The following is a 9,823-nucleotide window of genomic DNA, read 5'->3' as shown; positions in this document are numbered from 1 at the left end:
GAGAATCAGATGAAGAAACGCTGACTCAGCACTGTGACATTCAGTGAGTGAAGTCTCTGATCAGCTGTTGAGCTTCAGCAGAGTTATGATAGTTATGATAGTTATTATAGTCATATCATCATATCTGACACACCTGACTCCATCATGTCTGAGTTTGGAGAGTTTCTGTGTATTTTATATCATTATTCAGTTAAACAGCTGATCAGTAAGTCTTCATTATTAAACAGCTGATCAGTAAGTCTTCATTATTAAACAGCTGATCAGTAAGTCTTCATTATTAAACAGCTGATCAGGTTTAAAAACACTGAGATTGTCTTTTAATGTAAAGCAGTAGATACTTACAGGTATGTGGAGTCTCAGGGGTCTCCTCCTCCTCCTTCTTCTCTTCCTCCTCCTCCTCCTCCTCTTCCTCCTCCTTCCTCGTCCTCCTCCTCCTCCTGCAGCTCCTCTTCCTCCTTCTCTTCCTCCTCCTCCTCTTCTTCCTCCTCCTCCTCCTCTTCCTCCTCCTCATCATCCTCCTCCTCCTCTTCTTCCTCCTCCTCCTTCCTCCTTCTCCTCCTCCTCCTCCTGCAGCTCCTCTCCTCCTCCTTTTCTTCCTCCTCCTGCAGCTCCTCTTCCTCCTCCTCCTCCTCCTCTTCCTCAGATGGGAGACAGTGAGGTTTTAACTCCCCAAACTTCTGGTTAGCTGTGGAGCTTTCTACCTGCAGCAGTGACATTTAACAGCACCAACCCAAACCCTGACCCTGATCCTCATCATGAGCAGAACCAACCCAAACCCTGATCCTCATCATGAGCAGAACCAACCCAAACCCTGACCCTGATCCTCATCATGAGCAGAACCAACCCAAACCCTGACCCTGACCCTCATCATGAACAGAACCAACCCAAACCCTAACCCTGATCCTCATCATGAGCAGAACCAACCCAAACCCTAACCCTGATCCTCATCATGAGCAGAACCAACCCAAACCCTGACCCTGACCCTCATCATGAGCAGAACCAACCCAAACCCTAACCCTGATCCTCATCATGAGCAGAACCAACCCAAACCCTGACCCTGACCCTCATCATGAGCAGAACCAACCCAAACCCTAACCCTGATCCTCATCATGAGCAGAACCAACCCAAACCCTAACCCTGATCCTCATCATGAGCAGAACCAACCCAAACCCTAACCCTGATCCTCATCCAAACCCTAACCCTGAACCTCATCCAAACCCTGACCCTGATCCTCATCCAAACCCTAACCCTGATCCTCATCATGAGCAGAACCAACCCAAACCCAAACCCTGATCCTCATCATGAGCAGAACCAACCCAAACCCTAACCCTGATCCTCATCCAAACCCTGACCCTGATCCTCATCATGAGCAGAACCAACCCAAACCCTGACCCTGATCCTCATCATGAGCAGAACCAACCCAAACCCTGACCCTGATCCTCATCATGAGCAGAACCAACCCAAACCCTGACCCTGATCCTCATCATGAGCAGAACCAACCCAAACCCTGACCCTGATCCTCATCATGAGCAGAACCAACCCAAACCCTAACCCTGATCCTCATCATGAGCAGAACCAACCCAAACCCTGACCCTCATCCAAACCCTAACCCTGATCCTCATCATGAGCAGAACAAACCCAAACCCAAACCCTGATCCTCATCACTGGTACTGGTCTCACTGGCACTGGTTTCACTGGTACTGGTTTCACTGGTCCTGGTTTTACTGGTCCTGGTCTCACTGGCACTGGTTTCACTGGTACTGGTTTCACTGGTACTGGTTACACTGGTACTGGTTTCACTGGTACTGGTCTCACTGGTACTGTTACTGGTCCTGGTTTCACTGGTACTGTTACTGGTCCTGGTTTCACTGGTACTGTTACTGGTACTGGTACTGTTACTGGTCTCACTGGTACTGGTGCTGTTGTTACTGCAGTCAAACAGCTCTGTGATGCTTCACTCTGGAGAGACTAATCTTTCTTTTCTTTTAACTTTTCCCGCCTTTCTCCTCACGTTTCCTGCTTCAACCAATGACTCATTCTTCTTTGTTAGTTTTTCTTCCACGCGGCAGACAGGTGAAGGTGTTAGCGCCCCCTGCTGTTCACTGCTAGCGTCGCTTTATCTGACGTGTTGGTTAATGAACCAGACTGGACCAGAACAACCAGAGCCAGCCCGGTCCCAGCCCGCCCCCAGCCTCCCAGACATTAAGACACTAAGACAGGAAGCAGTAGACACTTATACAGTGAAGGTCATAGACATATAAAGATGTCTATGGTGAAGGTAACCGAGCAGCGGATCCGTTAAACCGGGAACAGTCCGGTGGATCCTCAGGAGCAGATACGGGAGTACGCATGACGCAACGCTTGACGTAACGCACGCTCTCGGAGGAGAGGAAACACCGTTACTATGACAACTACTGTACTACTACTACTACTACTACTACTGTACTACCACTACTACTACCACTACTACTACTACTGTACTACTACTACTACTACCACTGTACTACTCCTACTGTACTACTACTACTACTGTACTACTACTACTACTACTACTACTGTACTACTACTAACTACTGTACTACTACTAACTACTGTACTACTACTACTACTGTACTACTACTACTACTATTACTACTGTACTACCACTACTACTACCACTACTACTACTACTGTACTACTACTACTACTACCACTGTACTACTCCTACTGTACTACTACTACTACTGTACTACTACTACTACTACTACTACTGTACTACTACTAACTACTGTACTACTACTAACTACTGTACTACTACTACTACTACTACTATTACTACTGTACTACTACTACTGTACTACTACTACTGTACTACTACTGTGGATGCCTGTTCACCTTCTAAACCAACAATGTTGTATTTTAAAAGCTTGTTTTATTATCATTGAGTCAAATCTGCATCTGACAAGTAACTAAAGCTGTTAAATAAATGTACTACAGTAAAGTACTAGTACCTCAAACTATACTACAGTAGAGTACTAGTACCTCAAACTGTACTACAGTAGAGTACTAGTACCTCTAACTGTACTACAGTGAAGTACTAGTACTTCTAACTGTATTACAGTAAAGTACTAGTACCTCTAACTGTACTACAATAAAGTACTAGTACCTCTAACTGTACTACAGTAAAGTACTAGTACCTCTAAGTGTACTACAGTAAAGTACTAGTACCTCTAACTGTAGGCCTACTACAGTAAAGTACTAGTACCTCTAACTGTACTACAGTAAAGTACTAGTACCTCAGACTGTACTACAGTAAAGTACTAGTACCTCAAACTGTACTACAGTAGAGTACTAGTACCTCTAAGTGTACTACAGTAAAGTACTAGTACCTCTAACTGTACTACAGTGAAGTACTAGTACTTCTAACTGTATTACAGTAAAGTACTAGTACCTCTAACAGTACTACAGTAAAGTACTAGTACCTCTAACTGTACTACAATAAAGTACTAGTACCTCTAACTGTACTACAGTAAAGTACTAGTACCTCTAAGTGTACTACAATAAAGTACTAGTACCTCTAACTGTACTACAGTAAAGTACTAGTACCTCTAAGTGTACTACAGTAAAGTACTAGTACCTCTAACTGTAGGCCTACTACAGTAAAGTACTAGTACCTCTAACTGTAGGCCTACTACAGTAAAGTACTAGTACCTCTAACTGTACTACAGTAAAGTACTAGTACCTCAGACTGTACTACAGTAAAGTACTAGTACCTCAAACTATACTACAGTAGAGTACTAGTACCTCAAACTGTACTACAGTAGAGTACTAGTACCTCTAAGTGTACTACAGTAAAGTACTAGTACCTCTAACTGTACTACAGTGAAGTACTAGTACTTCTAACTGTATTACAGTAAAGTACTAGTACCTCTAACAGTACTACAGTAAAGTACTAGTACCTCTAACTGTACTACAATAAAGTACTAGTACCTCTAACTGTACTACAGTAAAGTACTAGTACCTCTAAGTGTACTACAGTAAAGTACTAGTACCTCTAACTGTAGGCCTACTACAGTAAAGTACTAGTACCTCTAACTGTAGGCCTACTACAGTAAAGTACTAGTACCTCTAACAGTACTACAGTAAAGTACTAGTACCTCTAACTGTACTACAGTAAAGTACTAGTACCTCTAACAGTACTACAGTAAAGTACTAGTACCTCTAACAGTACTACAGTATAGTACTAGTACCTCTAACTGTACTACAGTATAGTACTAGTACCTCAAACTGTACTACAGTAAAGTACTAGTACCTCTAACTGTACTACAGTAAAGTACTAGTACCTCTAACAGTACTACAGTATAGTACTAGTACCTCAAACTGTACTACAGTAAAGTACTAGTACCTCTAACTGTACTACAGTATAGTACTAGTACCTCTAACAGTACTACAGTATAGTACTAGTACCTCAAACTGTACTACAGTAAAGTACTAGTACCTCTAACTGTACTACAGTAAAGTACTAGTACCTCTAACAGTACTACAGTATAGTACTAGTACCTCTAACTGTACTACAGTATAGTACTAGTACCTCAAACTGTACTACAGTAAAGTACTAGTACCTCTAACTGTACTACAGTAAAGTACTAGTACCTCTAACTGTACTACAATAAAGTACTAGTACCTCTAACTGTACTACAGTAAAGTACTAGTACCTCTAACTGTAGGCCTACTACAGTAAACTACTAGTACCTCTAACTGTACTACAGTAAAGTACTAGTACCTCAGACTGTACTACAGTAAAGTACTAGTACCTCAGACTGTACTACAGTAAAGTACTAGTACCTCAAACTATACTACAGTAGAGTACTAGTACCTCAAACTGTACTACAGTAGAGTACTAGTACCTCTAAGTGTACTACAGTAAAGTACTAGTACCTCTAACTGTACTACAGTGAAGTACTAGTACTTCTAACTGTATTACAGTAAAGTAGTAGTACCTCTAACAGTACTACAGTAAAGTACTAGTACCTCTAACTGTACTACAATAAAGTACTAGTACCTCTAACTGTACTACAGTAAAGTACTAGTACCTCTAAGTGTACTACAGTAAAGTACTAGTACCTCTAACTGTAGGCCTACTACAGTAAAGTACTAGTACCTCTAACTGTACTACAGTAAAGTACTAGTACCTCAGACTGTACTACAGTAAAGTACTAGTACCTCTAACTGTACTACAGTAAAGTACTAGTACCTCTAACAGTACTACAGTATAGTACTAGTACCTCTAACAGTACTACAGTAAAGTACTAGTACCTCTAACAGTACTACAGTAAAGTACTAGTACCTCTAACTGTACTACAGTAAAGTACTAGTACCTCTAACAGTACTACAGTATAGTACTAGTACCTCAAACTGTACTACAGTAAAGTACTAGTACCTCTAACTGTACTACAGTAAAGTACTAGTACCTCTAACAGTACTACAGTATAGTACTAGTACCTCTAACTGTACTACAGTATAGTACTAGTACCTCTAACTGTACTACAGTAAAGTACTAGTACCTCTAACTGTACTATAGTAAAGTACTAGTACCTCTAACAGTACTACAGTATAGTACTAGTACCTCAAACTGTACTACAGTAAAGTACTAGTACCTCTAACTGTACTACAGTAAAGTACTAGTACCTCTAACAGTACTACAGTATAGTACTAGTACCTCAAACTGTACTACAGTAAAGTACTAGTACCTCTAACAGTACTACAGTATAGTACTAGTACCTCAAACTGTACTACAGTAAAGTACTAGTACCTCTAACAGTACTACAGTATAGTACTAGCACCTCTAACTGTACTACAGTATAGTACTAGTACCTCAAACTGTACTACAGTAAAGTACTAGTACCTCTAACTGTACTACAGTAAAGTACTAGTACCTCTAACAGTACTACAGTAAAGTACTAGTACCTCTAACTGTACTACAGTAAAGTACTAGTACCTCTAACAGTACTACAGTATAGTACTAGTACCTCAGTGCTGATAAATACAAACTTCAGCTAAAGATTGAAAACATTTAACAGGTCAAAGTCGCCCCCTGCTGGACGAACAGTGTAACTACAACACACGCACTGAAGCAGAAATGACAGTTAATGATGATCTCAGTTTATTAAGAGAGAAACAGAGAGTTGAGCTTCTGTGAACCTCACAGAGCAGCAGAGACTCACTGACACACATGAAGGTAGAGGTGAGTACATTTCTTCCTGAGGTTTGTTGTTTGTCTTTCAGTGAGCTGCAGATGCACACTCAGCAATACTGTTCCTGCAGCTTCGGGATTCATTCCACCCAAATATTAATTACTTATAGTTTTAAAGGTTTACTTCATGGTAAATGGACTGTACTTATATATATATATATATATATATATATATATATATATATATAGCACCTTTCTAGTCTTTGCAACCACTCAAAGCGCTTTACATCACAGGTCATTCACCCATTCACACACTGATGGCAGGAGCTACCACGCAGGGTGCCAACCTGCTCATCAGGGGAATTTAATATTCACATTTTCACAATTTTGGGGTTAAGTGTCTTGCCCAAGGACACATCAACACATGGACTGGAGGAGGTATTGAACCATCAATCTTCCAGTTGGAGGACAACCGCTCTACCTCTGAGCCACGGCCGCACTTCACCCAAAAGCTACTTCCAGTTTCATCTGTTAACATGTGCATGTTCGTCTCATGATCAGCTCAAATGAACATGGACTCATAACTGTATGTAGTTACTGGAGCTCAGCCAGATATATTTGATTGGAGAGAAGGAAGACATCTCAATTCATTAATTATTATTATTGTAAACTTTAAAACATGCTGTACATGTTATACCTCTTTTTGTCTCAGTTAGAATAAATGTCTGCTGGACTGACTGACACAGACTGATGTACGTTGTTTATGTCATTCATGGTTTATCATCTCTAGAAATGTATGATTCAACTTGTTTGTTTTTTAAGAAGGAAACGAATTGCGATCGTCCCACTCCTACAAGATATATGTCTCTGTTTTATAATTTATTAATACACAACTTTTAGACAATTGTTTTATTTCACACACACACACACCCACACACACACACACACACACACACACACACACACACACACACACACACACACACACACACACACACACACACACACAGACATACACACACACAGAGAGAGACACACACACACACAGACCAGAGACACACACACGCACACAGACACACACAGACAGAGACACACACACACACACACACACACACACAGACACACAGTTATTAAATGATTGTAAAACACATTTAATAGAAAGTGGACAGAAGTAAAGTATTTCCACAGTTTGAACGATCACCTTTAATTGAAGTGTGTTTAACAGTAAATGAATGAATCACTTCTCACTTCTAACAAACATTAACTTTCACTGAAACTGCAGCCGGTGGTTCAATCTCTACCTGACAGGTAAGACCAGCTGGGTGTGTGTGTGTGTGTGTGTGTGTGTGTGTGTGTGTGTGTGTGTGTGTGTCTGTTCGTGTGTGTGTGTGTGTGTGTGTGTGTGTGTGTGTGTGTGTGTGTGTGTGTCTGTGCGTGTGTGTGTTTGGGGGAGGGGTGGGGGTGAGGGGGAGGCTTTTTAGGCCCACCCAACAAATGCTGAACAAAGATAATGAAAACCCGTTTGCCAAAAACCCACAATTCAGAACTTCAGTATTTATGTGTTTGGAACTGAATCTGTGTGTGTGTGTGTGTGTGTGTGTGTGTGTGTGTGTGTGTGTGTGTGTGTGTGTGTGTGTGTGTGACTCAGATTTAAATGTTATAACTAAATATGTGATCAGGTAATATAATGTGAATGGTTGGTAATAATAAAACTCCGTTCTGCATTATGAGTATTTTTACTTTTCATGACTTTGAATCCGACTGTTTTTTATCTGAAGTAACATTTTGAATGCAGGACTAGTTTCCACTGTAGTTCTGATACTTGAAGAAGCTCCTCGTTAGGGTTTGATCAGCTGTGACTCAGTTCTGACTCTGATGTCTTATTTTTACAGTCAGAAAATAAAGTAAAATAAACTTCCAGCAGCTAAATGAGACATTCTGATGAAAGTATAAAAGTAGTTTTAGTTTGAGCCATGCTGTTTGGGATTAAAAGAAGATCAGCTGCTGTACAGAAATATGAAGACAAAGAATCCAAAGGAAAAAGTGTTCCCTGTGTTGATGTGGTTGAGGGTAATTATGTGATAAATGTGAGTGTCAGTGCTGCTCTGACTCATTCAGGACAGATACCTGCAGGACTTTGAACAGAGCAGCTGAACACAACCTGACAGGCGAGTTTCTGCTTGTAAAACAGGAATCTCATGAATCTGCAGGAGGAGTGTCTGATCTGTGCATGTTGTGACTTTACCATCAGACCACTTCATGCTGCTCACAGGTTCTCTTTGTGGTTTTAATGCATTAGAAACTAAAGGTTCATTTCTGACACAAACAGCAGAACTTTGAACGCTGAGTTTATTGATCCTCTGCTGCCACAAAGAGCGATAACCAATAAATGAGTCTCAGTTAATATTTAACAGACACCATGCACCTGTTGCAGGACTGTGCATTAAAGGAGTTCTTTACATTGTTCTCACATAAACTACAAACACACACACACGACCCTCTCTCTGTTATCCTGCTGTTTATTCTCTACTAATGTAATGATATTCTAAGAGTAATTACATCTGTCTATTTAACACGAGACCATGTTCATGCATATTTAATCTATTCAATGTAAACTTGATGCAGTAATATAAAAACTATTTTTATTGTTAAAGTAAAAAAGGAGAGATGAAAATGATGATATGTGGTAATCAAAAACTATATTTAATAAATACTTGGAATATAAAATGATGAAGAAACAGTCAGCCATGCACATAGTGACAGACTGTTTATTATGGTCTGCTGACGTGGGATTGTTCTTAGTCGTTATCAACATTTCCTTTTTCTCTCTCTTTCTCTCACACACCCATCTGACTTACTATAAATGGGAAGCTTGAGTTGGGAGGAGCAAACAGAGGAAGTGAAGTTTGAAGTCGAACACTATTTCAGAGTCAGCGGTGCAGAAGGAAGTCAACAGCGAGTCTGAACTAGGTGAGTGTTAATATCAGGGCTGCAAATAATGATTACTGTCTGTTGATCAGTCTGGTGATTATTTCTCACGTTCAGTTTTTTAGTTGATTATCGTGTCAGAAAAAGGTGGTTTGTTTGTTTGAGGTCTTTCCATTACATTTCCTGTGTCTCATTTCCTGGTTGTGTGACACTGCTGAGAAGTCACAGTTATAAACTACACTGATGTTTATCTGAAGTTTGTTTGTTAGATTTAAACAAAGTTGAACTCAGTGATGACTTTAAAGATCATGGTTGTAGTTAAAGTCATGTGAAGAGTTAGAGGAGCAGTCAGACTCAAGTATTGTTCTACACACATGTATTTAGTTCTGTTTCATTCTGCTTAAAGTCTCTCTGTTGCTTTCATGCATTGTTAGAAACTAAAGGTCCATTACTGACACAAACACATGAACTGTTTCTTCCTGCAGTTCTTCATTCGTCAGGACTACAACATGATTTATTATAACTAGAGACAGACAGGATGAGGGCGTAACACTTTACAGCAGTCATTGAGTTTCACTTTCACTGTTTTTAGGGAAGTTTCATGCTTATAGATCATTTATTAAACGTCTTCCTTGACAGTTTTGCATTCAGCAGATGGATCAACAGTCATTTAACTTTTAAGACACAACTCTTGTTCATGCATTCAGGGTCAAAAGTTCACAG

General features: G+C 40.2%; 1 protein-coding gene across 1 annotated transcript in view; it reads left to right on the top strand.

The window, feature by feature from the left end:
• The window catches only part of LOC128382757 (uncharacterized), a 371,423-nt gene that overhangs the window by 310,917 nt on the left and 50,683 nt on the right, over nt 1–9,823 (top strand). The window lies entirely within an intron of this gene.

This window comes from Scomber japonicus, chromosome 21, assembly GCF_027409825.1.
Source record: "Scomber japonicus isolate fScoJap1 chromosome 21, fScoJap1.pri, whole genome shotgun sequence".
Classification (NCBI taxonomy): Eukaryota; Metazoa; Chordata; class Actinopteri; order Scombriformes; family Scombridae; genus Scomber; species Scomber japonicus.
The sequence above is the reverse complement of the archived record's forward strand: the minus strand, read 5'-3'. Positions and strand labels throughout refer to the sequence as shown.